This window comes from Cnephaeus nilssonii, assembly GCF_951640355.1.
Source record: "Cnephaeus nilssonii genome assembly, chromosome: 6".
Taxonomy (NCBI): domain Eukaryota; kingdom Metazoa; phylum Chordata; class Mammalia; order Chiroptera; family Vespertilionidae; genus Cnephaeus; species Cnephaeus nilssonii.
This window is the reverse complement of record NC_137077.1, coordinates 80,071,577-80,094,384: the sequence shown is the minus strand read 5'-3', so window position 1 is coordinate 80,094,384 and position 22,808 is coordinate 80,071,577. Positions and strand designations below refer to the sequence as shown.

The 22,808-nt window shown below is 38.3% G+C and overlaps 1 pseudogene across 1 annotated transcript in view; it reads left to right on the top strand.

Annotated features, from left to right (window-relative positions):
* The window catches only part of LOC307101096 (glycolipid transfer protein-like), a 38,616-nt pseudogene extending 16,529 nt beyond the window's left edge, over nucleotides 1-22,087 (top strand). The window contains exon 2 of the transcript in view: nucleotides 21,390-22,087. The product of the transcript in view is annotated as a glycolipid transfer protein-like (transcript). The remainder of the gene's footprint in view (nucleotides 1-21,389) is intronic.
* The last annotated feature ends 721 nt before the right edge of the window (nucleotides 22,088-22,808 follow it).

Sequence of the window (22,808 nt, the reverse complement as noted above, 5' to 3'; positions counted from 1 at the left end):
ACTAATAGCATTTGTTCTATCTAATAAGGTTCAGAAAAAAATGTTAGTATGTTCAAGAAGATGGCATCAAACATATTATGTTGATTCCTTTTCCTGACAGTTAACTTAGTCCGAAAGTGTTTGGATATCAAAATACACTGAACTTGGGCAAGGCCACAACCATTCTATAACAAGATTGACTTTGTATAATTTCTTTGGACAAATCTCAGTGGTCCTTCCTTCTTTTTGTACTTCCAAGACCCTTTACTGTGCAACTTTGAACACACTCTCATCTGGGCCCTCATTTATTTCCATATAAAATGCGTGCTTTAGACTACAGCAGTGATTCTCAAAGTATGGCTTGAGATCAGCAGCATCAGCATTACCTCAGAAGTTGTTAGAGATGCAAATTTTATCATTAACCTGAGACTTAATGAATCAGAAACTTGTGTTTAGGGTTGGAAAGCAACGTGTATTTTAATTAACAAGTCTGCCAAGTGAATTAGATTATCTCTGAGAGACATTTTGGATCTGATATTTATTCTTTCTAAGTAGCTTCAGTGTGTTGTAGACACACTTTTAGCCTCTTTAGTTTTTCAGAATTCCAGTGTGGACTTGTCTTGGCTGAACATAAAGAATTTTAGTATAAAGAAGAGCCATAGTTTGGTAATGGTGTCAGGTCTAGAGCATTAATATTGAAATCTAGAAATCTCTTTCTGTTGCCTCTAGTATTCTTTTTTATTCATCCCCTAAATATCCTAGCCACTCCGTCCTCATCTTATTAAACTTGACTCCAGGAAGCCACATTCCCAAAAGTAGGGTTTTGGTTTTGATGTAAAATGAAGGAAGTCTCCACATTGTAGGCAGATTGAATTTGTATATCAGAAACTCTTGCAAATTCACTGCTTATTAACATCAAAAGAAAGCATAAAAGAGAAGAGGCTATTTTTTTAGATTTAAACAAAACCAAGATTGAATTCTGATATTATGATTTAAAATTGTTTAATCCTATATAATAAAGAGGTAATATGTAAATTGACCATCACTCTCTCACGCCATCACAAGATGGCTGTGCCCACAGCGGAGGCGGGGTTGCCGTAATGAGCCGTAACAAGCGATCAGCAGGGACCTGAGGCTGCGAGGTGCTGGGCTGGGGCGGGTGACCTGAGGCTGAGCCTCCCGCTCGATAGGGCTTGACGGGGGACCTCAGGCCGCGCCCCCTGCCCTGTGGGGCTTCAAGGGGAACCTCAGGCCGTGCCCCCCGCCCTAGTGTCAGGCTGGGGGACCTCAGGCCAAACCCCTCACCCTGGCGCCAGGCTGGGGGACCTGAGGCTGCCCGCCGGCCCAGTGGGGTTTGACAGGGGGACCTGAGGCCATGACCCCAGCCTAGTGGGGCTTGATGGGGGACCTCAGACTGCACCCTCCACCCAGGGCCCGGGGACCTTAGGCTGTGCCCCCCACCCAGTGGGGCTTGATGAAGGTGGGGCTGGCTGGATCTGGATCTCACACAATGGGGATGGGGCCGGCCGGGTCTGGGTCTCGCGTGATTTCGAGATACATGCAGGTGGGCAGAGATTTGACTCTGGGTCCTGCGGCATGCCCCAGACTCTGACAGGAGGAAGATTTTCATATACATTTTACTAATTTTCTTTCATCTCTGACATTTATATTATAGAGAAAGGGCAAATAGCAATATTAAAATATTCCCTCTAATTCATTCCCTTTTAATGTGCACGAATTTCGTGCACCAGGGCACTAGTATTCTATAAGATACCCAATGTCTGTGTCTTTTCCTTTATAATCTGAAAAAATAAAAATACTGGCAACTCTAAAATAAAACAACATGAATACCATTACCTGGTAGGTAGCAAGTGCTCAGTAAATTGTACTTTGTTCCATTTCCCAGTCTCCAGAATCAGGGATTGGATGCCAGACAACTCCATTTTCCAAAATCATTTGCTGCTTGAGCCAGCTGTTCCACAACCTCAATCCCTACATACAGCCTCATAAACTGTACCGACTGGATAAAGATTTTAACTTTGTGAGACCATCATTTTCATTTATCTTTTGACTGCTCTTTATCCTCCTACTCCTTTTGCCAGCAATAGCTTTTTTTTTGGCATTTTAATTTCTTTATTGATTGAGGTATTACATATTTGTCCTCATCTCCCCCATTAGTTAGTAGTAAACAATCTAATCTAGAGAAGCATGGTATTTACTACTAATAATAAAAATAACAAAATAATAATGAAAGTAACATTTATTGAGAATTTACCAATAGTCAGGTATCTTACATGTAATGATTAATCAACTTCTCCAAGCAACCTTTGACATAGGTAGTATTATTATCCCCATTTTATGGTTGAAGAAACTGAAGCACAGAGAAAACAGGTATCTGTCCTAAAGTCACAAAGCTAGAAAATGACAGAGCTATGAGTAAGAGTGTAAATAGAAATTCTTGCAATCTGAAGTTCCATGGAAAATTTGAAAATAGGTGGCCAACTTAAGCAAAATATTTTTAAAAGCCAGAATCACAAATGTAATCATAAAATGTAATGATAATTGAAACAAGTAATTATTTGGGGAAAATTAAATTCAGCTTATAATATTGTCTTTTTTGTCATATTGCACATACAGATGCATCAACCTGTTTGTAAATGTCTGATATAGTTGAATCAAGTTGTGGAGTGTGGTGTGCGTGTGCACATATAAGTGTATGTGTCCATTTGTGTATGAATATATCTATGTATTTGTACATAGGCAAATGCTTTAAACAATATATAAATTAGACTGAGAGATTCTCTGAGTTTAAAAACCAAATCAAGTTTTCAAGAATTATTTGTCATGTCAACTTCTAAAATATAGAGTGCAGTGCAAACATACCTCCCAATATAGTCACCAGTTACTTATTAATACCATTGTATCTGAATGGTTAGGTTATCAAAGAAGAAATAAGTTTAATTATATCCAATTTGTTTGGTATCACCCTTCCTTTTAGCTCTAGAAAATATTGATTTAATATCCATTCAATCATCTGTGAAAAATCCAAATCTCAAAGGCATTGAAATTCCTAAATATAGGGGAAGAAAAATATCACTCTTATAGCCTTTACTTCTGAGTTCTTATTCCAAGGAATTAAATATTTTAGAGATTGTTTTCTCATCTCAACTGCATAATTTCTCTCTTAATATGTTTACTTAGACATAGAATTCTGTTCTTTAATTTCTACAAAACAGCAATATCCCCCTAACCCAACACACATATGCAATTTTATTTATTCTTACAACAAATATTAATGAAATCTATAATATGGGCCATGCACTAGTTAGGAGCAGGGATATAAGCAGGGATATAGACAAGATTATCACAAATCCAATGGTTTATAAATAACATATAAAATAAGATAATGCTATATGCCTTTAAAATATAAAGCAATGTATATTTGGAGAGTGGGATATAGGAGAAAAGGAATTCATTTCACTTTACATAAAGTAGACAGAGGAGGCCTCTTGTGGAAATTTTATTTATCCAATCAGATTTATATTTTTTGAACGATCATTTTGGCTACTAAGAAGAGGAGTAGTAGGCAGATCAGTTAGGAAGCTATTTTTCAGGTGAGTGATGGTGGCCTGAGTGAAAATGAGACCTACCTAATTATACTATTACTAGTGGCCTGGTGCACAAATTTGTGCACATTGAAAGGAAATTAATTAGAAGAGATATTTTAATATCACTATTCGCCCTTTCTCTCTAATAGAAGTGTCAACCAAATTCACGATTGACAGTGACAGATTGAAACACATGCGTGCAATTGGCGCCAGTGAGAGTTTTATATGTATCGTGCATGCATGAGTCAACTTAGTCTTTTATATATATAGAATAAACTTGCTTAGTTAGGCCTGATTTCTGATTTAGCTAAACTTTTTCCAGCCCAGTGAAGCACCCCAACTTCTCTTTCAGGTAATTGTTAGCAACACAGCAGTAAATATCAACATGAAGGAGATTATTATTGTAGATCACGCAGGGAGAACAAAGGGTAAAATATTTAACTGCAGCAGTGTTTGACTATATTCTGTGCAGAGAAAATCTGAAGTCATTTTCAAGGTCCACCATTTTTCACTTCTTTTCAGTTGGGTCAAGTTTCTAAGCTTTCTAAATCTCCATTTTCCAGCTAATGAAAAGAAAATAGGATTACACCGAGTCTCCTATCTACCTACTCTAGGACTCCTGTGAGGATCAAATGACATGAGGCACTGGAAAACACTTCACAGACAATTGGTTGAACTGTAAAATGTTTGCAACTGGCTATAAAGCAAATCGTGTTCCAGGGTTGAAGAAACTCCAAGGAGGCTAGTCACTAGGAAGAGGAAGCCAGGCGTTGCTATGTGCTGTCATTACCCAGCGCCCACAGCAACTGTTTCCGGCCTGGGCTGGGCTGGGCTAGGCTGAAGGCCGCATTTTGTGCAATGGGATCTCAGCAGTATCAGCTGAGATTTGATGGGGTGTCATTCAGGGGTGGTGGCAGGGCTTGTGTCCCACTTGGGGGAAGCCGAGTGTGGCTTTGTGGGTGCCAGGTCCATGGTTCTCTGTAAATGGCCAGTGCGTGTCACGGCAGCTCCTGTGTTGAGTGTCTGCCCTCTGGTGGTCAGTATGCGTCATAGCTATTGGTCAGATGGACAATTAGCATATTAGCTATGGGCTACTATACATACATACTAGGGGCCCAGTGCACGAATTCATGCACCTTGAAAGGAACTGTGGGCCATGAGGCTGCTGTGGGCACAGGGGTGAGACTTGTTCCATCCTCCACACCCCCGCCCGGCCCCTCCCACTGCGATCCCCGGTCCCCTGTCTGCCAGCAGCTTTGCTCCCGCCACCACTGGTCCCACATGCTGACAGCACTGGCCCCACTCGCACCCACTGACAACACGGAGCAATTGGGGCCAGTGCCAACAGCAGATGCAAGTGGGGCCAGCGCTGTCAGCGGATGCAAGTGGCAGCTGCTGCCCCAATTGCCTCTCAGGAGCAAGAGGAGGTGGAGAAGCCCTCAGGGGTGATAGGGGCCGGCAGCTGCCGCTCGCACCCGCTGATGGCATCGAGCAATCGGGACTGGTGCCGGGCACCAGCAGCAAGTGCAAGAGGAGCCAGTGCCAGGAGCATATGTGAATGCCAGGTGGGACCACGGCGCATGGGAGCAAAGAATTTTCAGTAACCACCAGAGGCTTGCCCAAATGACAGCAACTGGCACCCCGCCTTGGTTTGGTGCTCCTGCTCACCTGCTCCACTATCCCTCCATGGCTGATGCCCGCCATGTTCTGTGTTCTGCCACTTGCTGCCAACGCCCACCATGTTCCATGCACGCTCCCTGGTGATCAGCGCACATCATAGTGACTAGTTGTTCATTTGTCCTGTTGTTCTGCCGTTCAGTTTATTTGCATATTAGCTTTTTATTATATAGGATTCTCATAATGTGGTCCCCTAACCAGCAGTGTTGGGCCACACTATAAATGTACTAAATAAAAAACTCTGATTATGATTTTTTAAAAAGTTGCCCAGGCAATTCTGATGAATACAGAATTTTGAAAGCCACTGCTTAGAAGAATTGAAAGACATGAGGATAGCAAATAAGCCAAAGAAAAGCATCAAGGTGACTAATCTCTAGAATGTTTGTTGTTGTTTCTAGAGGAGAGTTTTCCTCACTTTAGGAGATTAAAGAAGATGAGAAAAGTTTCTCTTTGCAATTAAATGACTTGAGAATCCATATTGGCTACCTGGCTAAAAGTTCCTCAGCCATTTCTGCAACCCAAGCTTTGGTTAACCTTGATAGTACTTGAGCACTCTCTCTTATAGTCTTCTCTTTTTTCTGCTCTCCCTACTTCCAGTTTCTGCTCATTTGTAATGTGTAACAATTTCCCTCCTCCTTTGCCCACATGACCTATTAGATGTACCTAAAAGCTTAATCTTTCTTTCTTCAGTACAATTTCTAAACAAACATAGTTCTTGTTCGGTGAAAAATTCTGGAGCAGCTTTTGAGAAAATATACTTTTACCCCCACTGAATGGAGAAGTCAATTTTGAGTGGAAAATATTTAAAAATAATTTCAGTAGTAACTGAATTATTAAAAACATAGAAATTAAATTTTTAAAATGCTGTGTTTCAATGTTGACAAAGACATTTATTAAGAATATTAAAATTACTGGAAGCTTTGATGATTTTTCATGTCTATTTGTTTAGGACTTCAAATACAGAGTCTACTTTCAATTTAGAATCTTTCTATTCAAATACATTTTTATGAGTAATCTGTCTCTTAAAGTCTTACACCAAAATAATAGTGATTTCACATAACTTTATTAGAAATTATTTTTCAAATTTTGATGACAGTTATTACTATGATACTTTAAAATCTGATAAGTAATTGAATTAACAGCATGATAATTTACTATTTAACAATAAAATTTTTATGTTTAGGTGGTTTTTTTACTGCAACAGTATTGTACCTCTTTTAATATGGATGTGATAGTACTGTGTAACAAAATTATTTTCTTTTAGAACTGTTGTTCTTTTATAACAATACTGCTCTATTAATCATAGCTATGGCAGTTCAATGCTTGCATTGCAGCATAAAATGTAACTTATTAAAATTTGTTGCAGGCAGATCTGAGACAGGGAGGTCAGTATTTATTAATGCTTTCTCCATTTTAAGCTTAGGAAACACTGAATTAAATACAGTAAAACTTGTGGCACTGTCTTCACATTCAATTTTTCTGAGGCACAAAAAGAAGTGTGTAGCATCTAAAACAGATTAAAATAAAAATCAACAGCTGAAGACCTTTGACAATTTTGTGCTTCTTTACCTTCTAGAGATTTGCCCACATAATTAAGTGCTCAGCCAAGGCACTTCTTTAGGACAGTGAAATGGTCTTCCACAACTGTGGTTCTGAATGGTCCAAACCAAATGACCACGCTGAATGAGATTAACTAATAAGGTAGCCTTTGTTGGGCTCTTCATGCTACTTTAAGGATAAATATTTAAAGGTGATTTATTATATTGTTTGCTAAGTTAGTTATTTGAGTATGTGTTTAATATATTGAAGAAAAACATACTATTTTTCTGGTAGGCAAAATAGAAAAAAATGATAAATTTTAGAGGGTAATACAGCACATACTTTGTAAACTGCCAATGACAGTAAATGTTTTCAATACAATTAGCTGCTCCTCAGAATTTAACATTATTTTTCAAATGAGTTTATGCATTTTAATATAATATATTAATTGCTAGTTTCTGTAGTATTTATTTAAAAAAATAAAAATATTTAAAGGCCTTTCAATATCTATATGTTAAGATCCATGATTACTTTGTAATGTGTCAACTGGGCTAGACTAAACTGCTTCCCTTTCTCCTGTGCCTCCTGTTAAGGTGTGCTATGAGAGATTCTTACACGATTCTGGAGGGTGGGAGGGAGGTAGCAATCATTTTATACATACATTGTTGATCATCCGCTAACTCACCTTGTTGGCACGGAAGGTACCTTTATCACCAAGGTCAGAGGCAAAAAGAATGAACACACGATTCAATCAAACCTTAGGGGATTCAAGCTCACTCTCATGAGATTCCAGTCTGCTCATGAACTTCCCTTTCTTCCTGCTGCCTCCTGGACTTGAGGCTCCACCACGAGAAGAGGAAACAGCCTTGCAGGGACTTTTGAAATAGGTCCCTCCCCTGCCAAATATGTAGGCCAATTTCCTGCAATAAATCTGTGTGCGCCTGTGTGTGTGTGTGTGTGTGTGTGTGTGTGTGTTTCCTAGTGGTTGACAGATACAAGATCCAACTTTTTTTTTTTTGTCTATTGTCTATTTCTTGATCTGTCCTAAATTGCCTTTTAAGTATCACACTCAGGCAGTGTTCCACATAATATCAAATTAAGCCATGATTGTCATTACAGAAACAGGTCAAGAACTACTTTAGCTTCATTCGTCTGGGTACTTCTTTACCCCATATAACCCATTTGGCACCTATCAAAATATAACTTGTTGGTGATGGTGGTGGTTTTTTGTTATTGTGTCGGCATAAATAATTTCTTCCTCTGAGTTACACTATTCTGGGTGCCGCTTACTTTCCCACTCCACCTTTAATGATAAATACCTTTAGGATATGGCCCACATAGTCTCTGTATTTCTCTGCAACATTGAACACAATCATTTATACATTAAGTTCTCAATAAATAACTGTTCCATCACAGCGAATCTGTAAAAACTGAAGCCTGAGACTTTACCCTACTTCTAAGCTAACAAGTTGCCTGCCACAGTTTCATGGGTGCTGGAAGAAGGCCAGAAACCCCGGAGACAGATAAAGAGGACTGTGTGACTTACAACACAGCACATCACACGGGTTTCATGTTTGCGTCAGTTACTTTTGCCCTCACATCCTGGAGGGCTGAGTCACAGTTTTGGAAACCTGAGTTTAGGCTTGCCCCAATCTACTAAGGAGAGAAAAAAACATTATCTCTATTATCCTGGTCAGGAGACAAATGTGTGCACTGACTCACAGGGAGACACTCTTCCTAGTCTCTTAGGCAGTTTACTTTACAAATGTCCTTGGAAAGATAGCCCAGGACAAAACTGTCATAAAATATGTGGAAGCACCATAGAGGATTACTAACCCCAGCCCCCAAACCCAATAGAATCAGATGCAATCAAATAGTAACTATTTCTTAAATTCCACAAAATAGCATTTTATATATTATTTATATTGAAAATGTAGGTAATACAGTTTTTGTTTTCTATAGATCTCATCCCCAAATATTTACAGCTTGGCACAAAATTGGCTCATATTCTATAGTTAAGTATCATTAAATTTGGCAATTTATGTTACTTTAAAAGCATGTTGCAAGTTCATACTACTAATCTCCATGGAGATAGCTGGGCTGCCAATCACCTCTAAAATTTACACACACACACACACACACACACACACACACACAAACACACCAAAAACAAACAAACAAAAAAAAACAGTGGACTGCATGGAAGAAACTGGAGCACTTGGGAGTATACAAAAATATTCATTCAGTTCAATTGACTTATAGATTCCCAGCAATACTGAGTGGAAATAGAAACTCATATGCCAGTGATATATATTTTGGTCCAGTATGCAAAAGTTAACGTGTTTTTTTTTATGTGTGGTAATATAAATCAGACAGAAAACTAATTCTTTTCTTTTTTTCTTTTTTCTTTATTTCCTCCAAGCTAGCCCTCTAAATCATATTTGGATATTGAAATCATATTAAAGTTTGAGTGCTTAAATATTTCATTTCCTTTCCAGTCTCTAAAGTTAATCAATTTTAAAGATGGATTATAAATCTATATCAAGTTGTTCCTGGGAGATATGGTGACCAAAATAGCTTCTTGAGCTGTACATCCAATTTCATTCTTTTTCTATGCGCAATTTTATAACCAGAGTATTCCATGGGGATATAAGAAATATGGCACTTGCAGCAAATGGTTGGGGAAGTAAACTATTCTGAATATAGGGTTGATAGTTAACTATTAGGAAGGAGGTAAAATAGCATTGAAAAAGCACATTTCTAAAACACTGAAACCATGAAAAATATTTATATACATGCAAATTCTACATATGGTTGAAAGCAGTTTGAATTTGAGTTTTCATTTATTTTAAATATGGACTTATGTAGAAAGCATCAACTAATTTCATGATTTTAAAGAAATTTGTGTGTGAAGAGAGATAATAAAATAAATAGACCCTTAAATAAAAGAGCATCTGACTATGTGGAAGAACCATATATATTATCATATTTTATTTTTATTTCACTTTTATTTGATATATAAGAAATTTATAAAAGCCTTTATTTTGTGAATATTAAAATGAATTCAGAGAGTTTATGTGTTTTTCCCAAGGTTATAGAGTGATTAAGTAATAGTTGGGTTTTTTTTTTATTAGAGCTCAGCATTTCTTGGCCAGGATTATTTTCACTATGTTATAAGTCCACTTTTATAACTAATATCTATCATTTATTAACATTCATTATGTGTCTGGTACACTGTAAGGAGTTCTACTCTGGCTACCTCATTTAATTTTCATAACATTACTATCAGATACGGTCAGTTATTATCTTCATGATATTAAAGATGCAGTAATTTTACGAGGTCACAGAGAAAGTAAAGGCTTGATTCCACTCTCAAAACCTAGGAACTCCTGAATCAGGAATCTAAACTGAAATTCAACCCTAGAAATTAAGTACATTCAGCAACCTCTCAATCACACATATCCTTATCATACACTGAGGACTGGATTTTGAAACATTCCTCTGTCAACAATAAAAAATATCTTTAAGATTCCATGAACCACTTAAACATAAAAAAAATGTAAATTCAAGCATGCTCTTTTAATCAAAGATTAAATCTTAGAGTAAAATATCAACAAAAAATCATGTTGATAAATAACAGTTTCTGTAATGTATACTGAATAGAGTACTATCAATCAAAGCAAGGCATCTCTTTCAAAAGTAATTTTGAAATATGTTAGCAGGTGAAATATTTTCATTTCAAGTACAGAAAGTTAACATTACATTCACTTTGTACAACATCCAGTGCTCATTTGATCTGACTGATGATTCAGAGGCAGGAGCTAAGCCTAGGTTCTGTTTATTATTCTCTTCAAATCTCATATTACTCTGTGATGCTCTGGAAACAAAACAATTATTATTCATCTCCCTCAGGGAAAGCCATGCTGTATATAAAGCTGTAGCCAGTCAGATCCATTTCTTCAGAAGTGCTTTAGAAGGAGCAGACGTTCCTTGCAATTTTGTCAAGGAAAGAAAAAAATAATCACAATGCATTCAAGTTCAAAATCCTTGAAATCTGTTCCACCTACAAACCCAGTAGATCTTGAAATCACATTTTAAAGCAGTGGGAATTCAGAGAAAGTCTGACCTGATGCTAAAAATAACTACAGAAATATTCTTTTGTTGGCTTTGCCTTTTCAGAAATAGATAAGACATAATACAGTATTTACAAAGAGCTGCATCACAAAGACAGATATTAGGTCAAATTTAAGGTTACAGAAAAATGGATTTTTCTACTTTTCCATCTAAATCTTAAAATCTGACTTACTGAAATAATTTCCATTTATTTATTTGAGGAAATTTTACACAGAAATATACATAGACAGAACACTGTCTTGATATTATTATAAACTCTTACTAATACTAATGATAACCTTACATTTTCATGATAAATAATTCACCCTTTATGGGTAAAAGAGACAACTTCAATGATCCCTTTCCAGTTCATCCTTTGGACTAAACTTTCACTGAATCAGCTACACCACAGCCATTAATTACACACTCTTATTCACTGTTTATATCTACATGTTAAGTGAGTTTTCTACATCTACTAAAGAATATTGTAAAAATTGCTTTTAAATGCACTCAAGTTATTTTTATTTAATTTATTTTTCTTCTTTGTATTCCTAAGTGACAAAAGAAATCTCTTAATTTAGCACTTTCTATGTATAGCAAAATGTTAAATGAATTATTTTTCAGTGCCATTAAAACATTTTACTTTTTCAATGATGACAATTTTAACATTTTCATCCGCTTTAGTGATACCTAGTCATAGGTAGACTTCTTTGAATGTGTAGCTTAATGGAAGTAATAAGTCCATTTGGAATAAATTATGTGTTTTGTTAAAAAATGCAGCAACATGTCCACCTGGCATAGCTCAGTGATTGAGCATTGACCTATGAGCCAGGAGGTCATGGTTTGATTCCTGGTCAGGGAACATGACCAGATTGTGGGCTCAATCCCCAGTGTGGGGCATGCAGGAGGCAGCTGATCAATGATTCTCTCTCATCGTTGTTTCTATCTCTCTCTCTCTCCTTTTCTCTCTTAAATCAATAAAAATATGTTTTTAAAAATGCAGCAACATGTAAACAAATATGACTCTCAGTGGATCAATCATTATAAACTTTCATTTATTAGACTTCAAAAAACCCCAATACATTTTTAAAATAGGAATTTTCTTATTACAATACAGTGAAACTATACATCTAAAAAAGGTCCACAAAGAAATATTGTCTTATTTATCTATAAATTACATCAAAACAAAACTATCTTTTAAGCAATTTAGGAGTTATAGGGGAAGTTCAGTCACAAATTGCAAAACCTTTAAATGTATGTCAATTGAAACCTGGTGTATAAATATGGATGGAACCATTAAATAAGCCTAAAAGAAAAGAAAAATATATATACATAAATTTGGTACCCATATTCATAGGCAGAAAAAAAAAGAGATAAGGAAGTCAGGCATTCAAGACACGATGATAGGAAAAAATGCAATTAATGGCAAGAAAGCCTAATGAAGAAAATTGACAATGTTGAAATTAAACTTAATGAACACAAAGGAGAACCAAGAAAGAAAGCTTCCTTGTCCATGTTGGGAAGGAAGCTTTTTGAAAAGATGATGTCAGCTGTATTGCCTTGCAAACATGAGAGAAAAGTCTGAAGACCTGAGAGGTTGGAAGAGAAAAAGATAAAAAGTTCTGGCTTCTTCATTCATTGTATATACATATATTCAGTAGTTACTCTGCTCTCGGCATGATTAAAAGCATTGGGAATGCATCAGAAGAAAAAAAAAGTTATTAAAAATTCTTGTTCTTATGGCATTTACCTAACAGTGATATTAGGAAAGATCATCCACCAAAAAATACTTAGTAAAGCAAATTTTATAGTATACAGAGGTATATGGAAAAAATGAATCAGAATATCAAGAAAGCTGTGGATGGCAGTGATTGTAAGCAGGTTAGGTAGAGTACACCTCATTAGAAAGGTGATATTTGAGGAGACTTGAAGGAAGGGAGTGCATTACTAATCCAGAGGTCTCACAGGTGTATTTATTATGAAAATAGTAATACAATCATATGGTCAAGTTTTGTAAATATTTGATAAATTAAACTTTTTTATCTTCAATTGGGTAAGGTCACTCCTAGCTTCAAATTCTCTTCCGTTATACTCTATTTTTGTAGATGGTATCTAGGTACCACAGATATTTTTGGAAAGCTAGATAAAAAGAAGTTCAACTGGGGATCATTTAATATGATTACATATGATATGAGCTTGGTGGGATATATGTAAATGATTCTCAGTTACTTACATGTATGATTACATCATGGCTAGCCATCCCCAGCACAGGAATGACTTCCACAAATAACTACTGCCCACAGAATATATATATATATATATATATATATATATATATATATATATATATATAATCTCAAGAGTTCTGATCTATAGATGAAGGACTAGAGACCATATAATGTTATGAATTACTAGAGGCCCGGTGCACAAAATTCATGCATGGGGTGGAGGTGTCCCTCAGCCCAGCCTGCACCCTCTCCATTCTGGGACCCCTCGAGGGATGTCTGACTGCCCTAAATGGTATATTCATATGTTTCAGGGGTTCTCAAGACCACCCCTATATTCAGTAATTCATCAAGATTGACTTGGCATACATTAATTCTTACTGGTTTGGAATACTGCTGGTTCCCAACTGCTCACCTGCCTGCCTTCCTGATTTCCCCTAACCACTTCTGACTGCCAGCCTGATCACCCCCTAACCACTCCCCTGCCAGCCTGATTGATGCCTAACTGGTCCCCTGCTAGCCTGGTCACCCCTAACTGCCCTCTCCTGCAGGCCTGGTCCCCCACAACTGCCCTCCCTTGCAGGCCTGGTCCCTCCCAACTGCCCTCCCCTGCTGGCCATCTTGTGGCGGCCATATTTGAAAACATGGGGGCAGCCATCTTTGACCACATGGGGGCAGCCATCTTGTGTGTTGGAGTGATGGTCAATTTGCATATTACTCTTTTATCAGATAGGATAGTGCCCACAATGTCATGCTATTGTTTCAGATGATGTTTGTAGTATTTTTAGCTTTCTAAGAATTATAATTTGTTGTGATTTCTTTTATATTCTAACAGATATTTGTTTTTTACCTTATTTTATAGCGATAACTTTATAGATCTTAAAAAGATTCCAAATGGTATTTGTTTACACAAGACTTAAAATTATCCCTAACAATTACTAAGTAGGTGCATGCCTGGTGTTTCTGTGACAGTAGGAAGGTCACAAATGAGTATTACAAAGAGCATAGTAAGAGATTACCTCAGAGTGCTACTAGGGGCCAAATCCTATAAGGTGGTTCACTAGAAATATACTTCAAGACACATATATAATCATAGCATTAGCTAGTAGCCATATAAAAAGAAAATAAAACCAAATTAACTTGGTAAGATATCTTATTTAGCTCAGAAAATGTAATCAACATACAAACTATTAATGAGGTATTTTGCTTTTTTTTTTCTTGTCATAATAACTTTTCAAATCCAGAGTGTACTTTATACTTGAAAATATACCATCATTTGGACTAGCCACATACAGGTGCTCAATAGCCATGTGTTGCTATTGCTACTGAAATGAACAACACAGCCCCAGAACATTGTAACTTGTAATGGATTGGTCAGAGTGGAGAACTGTCAGCAGAGAAGTAACATGATCCCATTCACAGTATAAAAAGATCACTCTACAGTTAAAAATATACTATCTATAATAATAAAAGTGTAATATGCAAATCCAATGAACTAACAAACAACAGAACAACTGTCCGGATGACCTTCTGGATGACCATGCTATGACATGCACTGGCGCCAGGCCAGCCAAGGTGGATGTGATGCGATTGGTCAGGGGACCCGCCATTGCCCCATGATCCCCTGCAGAGGAAGGCCCAGGCCACTGGCCAAGGGGTGATCGCTCCAAAGAGGGAGGCCCAGGCCACCCTCTGTGGGACAATGGATTGGGAGGGCTCCAGGGAACCGGCGGTGTGTGGCGGCAGATGTGGGCAGTGCCTGGCCAAGGCAGGTGTAGGCAGGGGGCAGGGCTGCAAGGACTGCAAGGCAGATGGGGCTGCAAGGGTCCCGGCAGTCGGTGCTGCGAAGGCTAGCCTTGCACGAATTTCACGCATCAGGCCTCTTAGTAGAGATACTAGTATAAGGTTTGAAGTGGATATATTAGACTATCGCAATAATTCAGCAGGGGAGGATGTTGCTTTAGACCAAGATGGTAGTGATGGATTTAGTAAAATTTACTCAGATTTTGTGTGTATTTCAAAGGTTAAGACACCAGGATTGTTGATGACTAAAATGGGAGAAAAAAATGGAAAGTTATGAGAACTGGATAAATGATAATGCCATTTATTGGGATAAGAAAGATAATAATAAAAGCTGGTTTGAGGGCTTTGGATTTTTATTCTGTGTTTTGATGTGGGGTTTTTTTGGTGATATTATTGAGCCAGCATGCCAATCAACCTTAACTCTTTTTTTAAAAAAAAACTTTATTTTTGCTTGTTTTATTTAAAAAAAATTTTTTAAACTTTAGTCAACCTTAATTCTTTATGTGAGATTATAGATACCTTCATTTTGTAAATAATTTTGAGTTGCTTTTATTATTTACAACTGAAAGTCTAATGGTCATGCCCAGCGGTGTGGTTAGGTGATTAGACATCGACCTATGAACCAGGAGGACAGGGTTCAATTCCTGGTTAGGCACATGCTCGGGTTGTGGACTCAGTCCCCAGTAGAGGGTGTGCAGGAGGCAGCCGATCAATGATTCTCTTTCATCATTGATGTTTCTATCTCTCTCTCCCTCTCCTTTCCTCTCTGAAATCTATAAAAGTATATTTTAAAAAAGAAAAGAAAGTTGAATGCCTATATTTAAGATAACATTTTTTTCATTTTATTTTTCTAGATTTCTCATATTTCTATACCCCAATAAATAAAATGTAAACATCATAAGTAAAACAACAACAACCCACTTTTGATAAGGAGTGATACTGAATGCTATATAATGACTATATGTCCGGTTTTAGTTGGACAATACCAATTTATGTCTGCTTTTCCAATATAATTACTGATATAATTATTTATTCTCAAAACTTCTTATTTAGATGATACATACATAATTGTTTTAATTATCTATGACCACGATGTGTCATGTTACAAACCACTCCCTAACTTAGTGGCTTAAAATAATAACTACATACTACCTACTTCTCATGAATCTGAGATCAGTTGAGTGGATCTGCTGATTGATACACTGGCTAGCTTCAATGCTCTTGCCTGGGCTTGCTTTTGCTTCTGCGGTCCACTACCAGGTGGCTGGATGGTACCTGGCTAGTCTAGAATGACACAGCTGAGATGATTTGTATGTTTCACTTGGTCTTTCTTCCTCCAGTCTTTCCAGGTGCTTGTTCTCATACTCGCTTTGGAGTTTCAAGAGTGTAAATGGAAGTGTGTAAGCTAAGGTGACCAGATTTTAACATTGGTAGAGCGGGACACCATTGACGGGGGGGGGGGGGGGGGGGGGGGGCTCTTTTTTTTAAAAAATATATTTTATTTATTTTTTACAGAGAGGAAGAGAGAGGGATAGAGAGTTAGAAACATCGATGAGAGAGAAACATCGATCAGCTGCCTCTTGCACACCCCCTACTGGGGATGTGCCTGCAACCAAGGTACATGCCCTTGACCAGAATCGAACCTGGGACCCTTGAGTCTGCAGGCCGACGCTCTATCCACTGAGCCAAACCGGTTTCGGCCCGGGGGGCGGGAGGGGGGGTTCTTGATTAAAAATTTGGTCTATATTATAATCACTTTTGGTTTTTTTAATAAAAGGAAATTCACTTCTTAGATCATCGTTGAATTTGCATCCTCTTTTCTTACTCATTATGTTAAAAATCTAAAAAAAATAATTTAAAATGATATTATAAATTATTATATACATATTGCTTAAAAACTCAATAAGTAGGTACATAATTACATGAACATATTTTATTGTTAGTTTATAAATTAAATTAATTTGATTGTTATAAAGTAACTATATTTTAAAAATTATTTTAATCCTATATTTCTTTCTAAATAATAACAATACTAACTTGTATTATTTTTCCTCTGAATTTGCTGTAACGTAAGTCATCAGTGTCACTTTCAAGGCCAGCACTAGACTTTTTCTGTCACTATAAAATATAAATAATATGAGTACTGTCTGCTAAATTCAAGAAAATTTATGTATTTATGAAATAAATAAATAAATTACTACCTAAATTATCTGAATAGCTGATTTGTAATGACATCACTTGTTTAACTAGCTTTCTAGCACGCAGTACGATGTGTATCGTCTGAGAGACAGTTACAAAATGTTTTCATCGTTGCCAATCCCAAAAAAATGCCATTGTTCATTAAGTCCAAACAGTGGTGGTCGAATTCTAACAACTGATCAACAATGCGAACTTTGATAAGCAGTTCTCGATAATCAGTTCTCAACAATTATTTATTATTATTAAAGTTTAACATTATAAAATTAACAAAAATAATATAAAACTCATATCCTGGCTAAATAGCCACATGGCCGCCGAAAACCGAAAACCATATATTCCCTTCCCATTCTCCCGCCGTTCCCTAGCTTGTCGTGCATTCTTTCCAAAAGTTTGGACTTTTTTAAAACGCTGCGGGATGTGGGACAAATTGTTGATGTCTGGTCACCTTAGTGTAAGCTCAAAACGAATACAGCATCACTTTCACACTATTATACTAGTATATTCTGTTGGCTAAACCAAACCACAAGGCCAGCACAGAGTCAGTGTGGGTCAGTACAATGTACTGATTGTTTGATATGGCCACGCCGACAATTTAATACATCAGTGCTATCAACCAGCCACTTCATATAAAACACATCTGCCTCTTTCCTAAGTTTCCTTATTTTTGTCGAGTCAACTACACATGCCTTTTCAAAAACATATTTTTAAATGAACATTTAAAAAAGAGTATAATTCTACAATGCTTTAGTTTTTTTGGTTTCTATAATGAACTTACAATAACCACTTGACAAATTCCCTTTCCTTCACATTTTTCCCCATAATTTATTTCCATGAAACCTTCAAAATTTCCTTATTTTTAATATTTGATGAAAATAGAATTATAGTTATATTTTTGTCTGCTTCTTCTTAAAATGTGTTCTTTTATAAGTAAGCCTTCTGGGGAAATATCATCTAACAACACCTACCAGAGAGATAATTTGCATTTTAAAATTTAAATAATTACTATAACCCAGTAAGCATTTCTTTGAAAACTACCATATGCTGTTGATTGAAAGAACAGTGAGAGTATTCAGGAGAGCCATATATTGATTTGCAAACCATCAAAGAAGGTAACAAAAAAGTAAAATAGTACTTAAGGACCTCGAAATATATTCATTATTAAAGCTGTCTACTAAATAAAATGATCCAATGTGATACCTATTTATAATACAGTCTTCTAAAGTTGCAGCATCATACTGTTGGAAACTTTTCTGCTCAGATAAACTTTCCCAAAGTATCCTGTTCCTTTTACAATTGATTCATCATTTGTTGCTTATTATGCAGTAGCAGCCTCATAAACACACATTTTTACATATAAGGACAGATAATCTCAAAATAAATATTTTATTATTCAGACAATGTGAATTGAACAAAGAAATATGTAAATTATCAGCTGAAGATGGAGTGTTTTCATCTCCTTGCTCAATGGAAGAATTTCTGCTTAGTATTTTTTTTACAATGCAATTTAAGAGTAAGGGAACCTCATATTGAAAAACATCTTAAATAATAGGACATAGTAATTTTTAATTTTCTTGATTATATACAATTTTGTACTTTCCCACAGTATATACAGACAAAACATATGAGGCTTTAAAAGTAGGCTGCCTTTTCATTTTGTTGGTGAAATTTGCTGTGCAGTTTCCTTTAATGTGCAGAAACTCTTTAGTTTGATGTAGTGCCATTTATTTATTTTGTGTTTCCTTAGCTATTGAAGTCAAATCCACAAAAATATTACTAAGACTGATGTAAATGGAAAGAGTCTGCAAATTTTACATTTGATAAGGGGTTAATATCCCAAATATATAAAGAACTCATATAACTCAACAACAATAAAACAAACAACATAGTTTAAAAAATGGACAAAGAATGTTCAACATCACTAATTATTAGTGAAATGCAAATCAAAACCACAATGAGATATCACCTCACATCTGTTAGAATGACTATTATCAAAAATAAAAGAAATAACAAATGTTGGAGAGGATGTGAAGAAAAGGAAGCCCTCATACACTGCTAGTGGGAATGTCAACTGGTACAGCCACTATGGAAAGCAGTATGGAGATTTTTCAAAAAATTAAGAATAGTAGTACCATATGATACAGCGATTCCACTTCTAATTACTTATTTAAAGAATACAAAAACACATGTTTGAAAAGATATATACACTCTAGTGTTTATAGCAGTATTATTTACAATAGCCAAGATATAAAACAACCTGTTTTATATGAATGGATAAAAAAGATAAATATACAATAAAATACTAGTCAGCCATTAAAAAAAAAGAAACTTGCCATTTGCAACAGCATGGATAGACTTTGAAGGTGTTATGCTAAGTGAAATAAGTTGGATGGAGAAGGACAAATACAACATGATTTCAGAAATATGGAATCTAAAACAAAACAAATAAACAAAACAAAAACAAAGTCATAGACGCAGACAACAGTTTGGTGGTTACCAGAAGGAAAGAGGGTGGGGGGAGGTTGGAATGGGTAAAGGGGGTTAATTGCATAGTGATTAATGGAAAGTAGACCTTTGAATGGTAGGTGTACTGTAGTGATACCGATATTGAATTTAAATGCTGTACTCCTGAAACTTATAGTATGGTATTACAAACCAATGTTACCTCAATTTAAAACAATGAAGCTTTCTTTTATTTCCTTTTAACTTCAACAGATACTGTCACACTAAAACAGAGTATAATTACTTTTCTAGAATTTAAATATTATTAATTATTTTAGATATATTTTAAGTAAATGATCCAGTAACTATTATATAGTGGTATGAAGCCCACAAAAACATTTACATACACATAACCTAGACAGAAATAGCCATGTTGTATGTACCAGTAATCCTTCAGTATAGTAAATGGAAGAATGGAATAAACACTTTTTTTTTCATGTGTAAGAGGTAAGCACAAGAGAATATCTATGATGTGTATGGATGTTTCTATAATGAAACTGTTATAATTAACAAGAAGCTGGATCAAAATGACTAACTTATTGTTAATATTCTAGTTATCCAATTGTTTTACAAAGATATAGTAGTCAAGTAGCATTATGATATTTGAAAGGAATTTTAAAGTTCCTAGAAATCTATACAAATAAAAGGGTAATATGCTAATTAGACTGGGAGACCTTCTGGACGTCCTTCCAGACAAAGCCATGGTATCAGGGCTGAGACAGAGGCTGTTAGGGGTGATCAGGCTGGTTGCGGGGCGGGGGGGGGTGGGGGGAGGCAGGTGTGGGCAATCAGGCCAGCAGGGAGGGAAGTTGGGGGCGAGCAAGCCAGTGGTGAGGCAGTTGGGGGTGAGCAGGCCAGTCAGGGGGGCAGTTGGGGGCGATCAGGAAGGCAGGCAAAGTGGTTAGGGGCAATCAGGCAGGCAGGCAGGTGAGCAGTTAGGACCCAGCAGTTCCAGAATGTGAAAGGGATGTATGACTGCTGGTTTAGGCCCAATTCCACAGGGATTGGGCCTAAACCAGCAGTCAGACATCCCCTGTGGGGTCCCAGATTGGAGAGGGTGCAGGTCGGGCTGAGGGACACCCCTCTCGTGCACAAATTTCATGCACTGGGCCACTAGTATGATATAATCATCTATATATATAAAGAGCCAGGGTCATCACATCCACAATGATCAGAGGCTCAACCAAACACTAGGAAGTGCATGGAGCACCTCTCAGTCCTTCCCCCTCCCCACCACTTCCCCACTCCCCTCCCATGAGCGGGGCAGAACTGGGGACTGGCAAGTGGGCTGGACAGCTGACTTCTTGGTCCCTGCCCCTGGCCTACAGGCTCCGATGGATCAGTGATGGTGAAAAGGGAAATCAAGGTGAGTGGCGGGAGGACTGGGCTGGCTGTTAGGCCATTGGGATCCCCAGCTCATCCCCGGCTGCTTGGGGGCTCAGGCCTCCAGGCCCAGAGAATTCACCTCCATGAGCATGCGCTGGGCTGGCTGCTGATGGAACTCGCTGCCCGCTCAGGCCTCTCACGCCGGGTCAGGTAGGTCGCAGGCTCCCCCGCAGCTTCTGTCAGCGCCTCAAGCCCCAGCAGTTAGGCCAGAACCACCACTGCCCCTCGCTGCTCCTCCCCAGGGAGCGGTTAGGGACGCCCCTAGGCAACACAATAGGGTGCGAGTTTGATGGGGGAAAGTTAAAGAAATAGGAGGAAGGTCTTAAGGGTCTTCGGGGTTGGGGTGGTCCGTCCGGAGTAGTTTTGGAGTGTGCTGGGGAAGGAAGAGGAAGATCCGATTAGAAAACGGCATCACCGTCGGCCTCGACCCCGAATTGGCACTGCTGGCTGAGCACCTGCTGAAGCTGCTGCCCCCGGACAAGCAGATCGAGACCGGGCCCTTCCTGGAGGCGGTGTCCCACCTGCCACCCTTCCTCGATTGCCTTGGGTCCCCAGTGTTTATTCCCATCAGGGCAGACATAAGTGGTAACATCACGAAAATCAAAGCTGTGTACACACCGACCGGCCAAGTTCCGGACCCTGCAGAACTTCCCGGAGGCCCAGAAGGAAATGTATGGAGCAGAGTGGCCCAAAGTGGGGGTCACGCTGGCGTTGATGTGGCTGAAAAGGGGCGTCTGCTTCACCTAGGTCTTCCTGCAGAGCATCTGTTATGGGGAGCAGGATGAGAGCCACCCCAACCTCATCAGTGTCAACGCCACCAAGGCCTAGGAGATGACGCTCAAGAAGTACCGGCTGGATCGAGCAGAAGATCTGGGCAGCGCTGTATGCTGCGCCCTGCAAGCCCGACTTCCTGAAAGCCTCTCCAAGGGCCAGAACGTGGCGGAGGAGGAGGAGTGCCTGGAGGAGGTCCGCCTGTTCCTGCTCAACTACACGGCCGCCATTGACGTCCTCTCCGAGATGTACACCACGATGAACACCGAGCTCCACTACAAGGTGTAGGTGTGCCCAGTGGCCGGCACTTCCCGAAACAGACAGGCCAGAATCACTGAGAAGCACGCTGGCAGGCCGCTGTGGCCTGTGTCCCCCAGAGCGGCCCAGAGTCTGGCTGGGGATGCAGGGGACAGCCCTGGTTTCTGAAAAGTCACTTTGGGGGTCTACCCTAACAGAGCAATAAATAACCACCCTGCTTCTGAACCACCTTTAATGTCACGGCAGCACAGACTGCCTTCATTTCAGTGTGATAAAAATCAGTTAATGTTTCTGATAAGTCAAGTCCTAGGGTTTTCTGTCCCCGTCCCCCCATGTGGTGCGTGACCCTGGGGGAGCCCTACCATACACCTCATTTTAAAAATGAGGATCTGGTGCAGTGATGTTTCGGGTCATGTAAGGACCATGACTACTATCTTTTTCCAGACAGTTTTTTATCGTTGAAAACAACCAGCAAGCCTTTGATGACCTTGCCCAAGGGGACTTTATTTTAAAGCTATCAGGTATGAGTAACTGACCACCGATGAATGAATTTGCATTCTTCTGCATAAGAATTTTCTTCAGAGACAGCCTACCCTACCTAAGAAACTACCTATCATGTGTGTTCTCTCATAGGGGAGACCACAGGTCCTCCCGATGCCGAGACCCAAAGAAACACCTCGCTGCCTTAACTGTCCCTCCTGGCACTAACAAGAGCTGTATTTTGAAAGTGTTGGTGTGAATAGAGGGACCC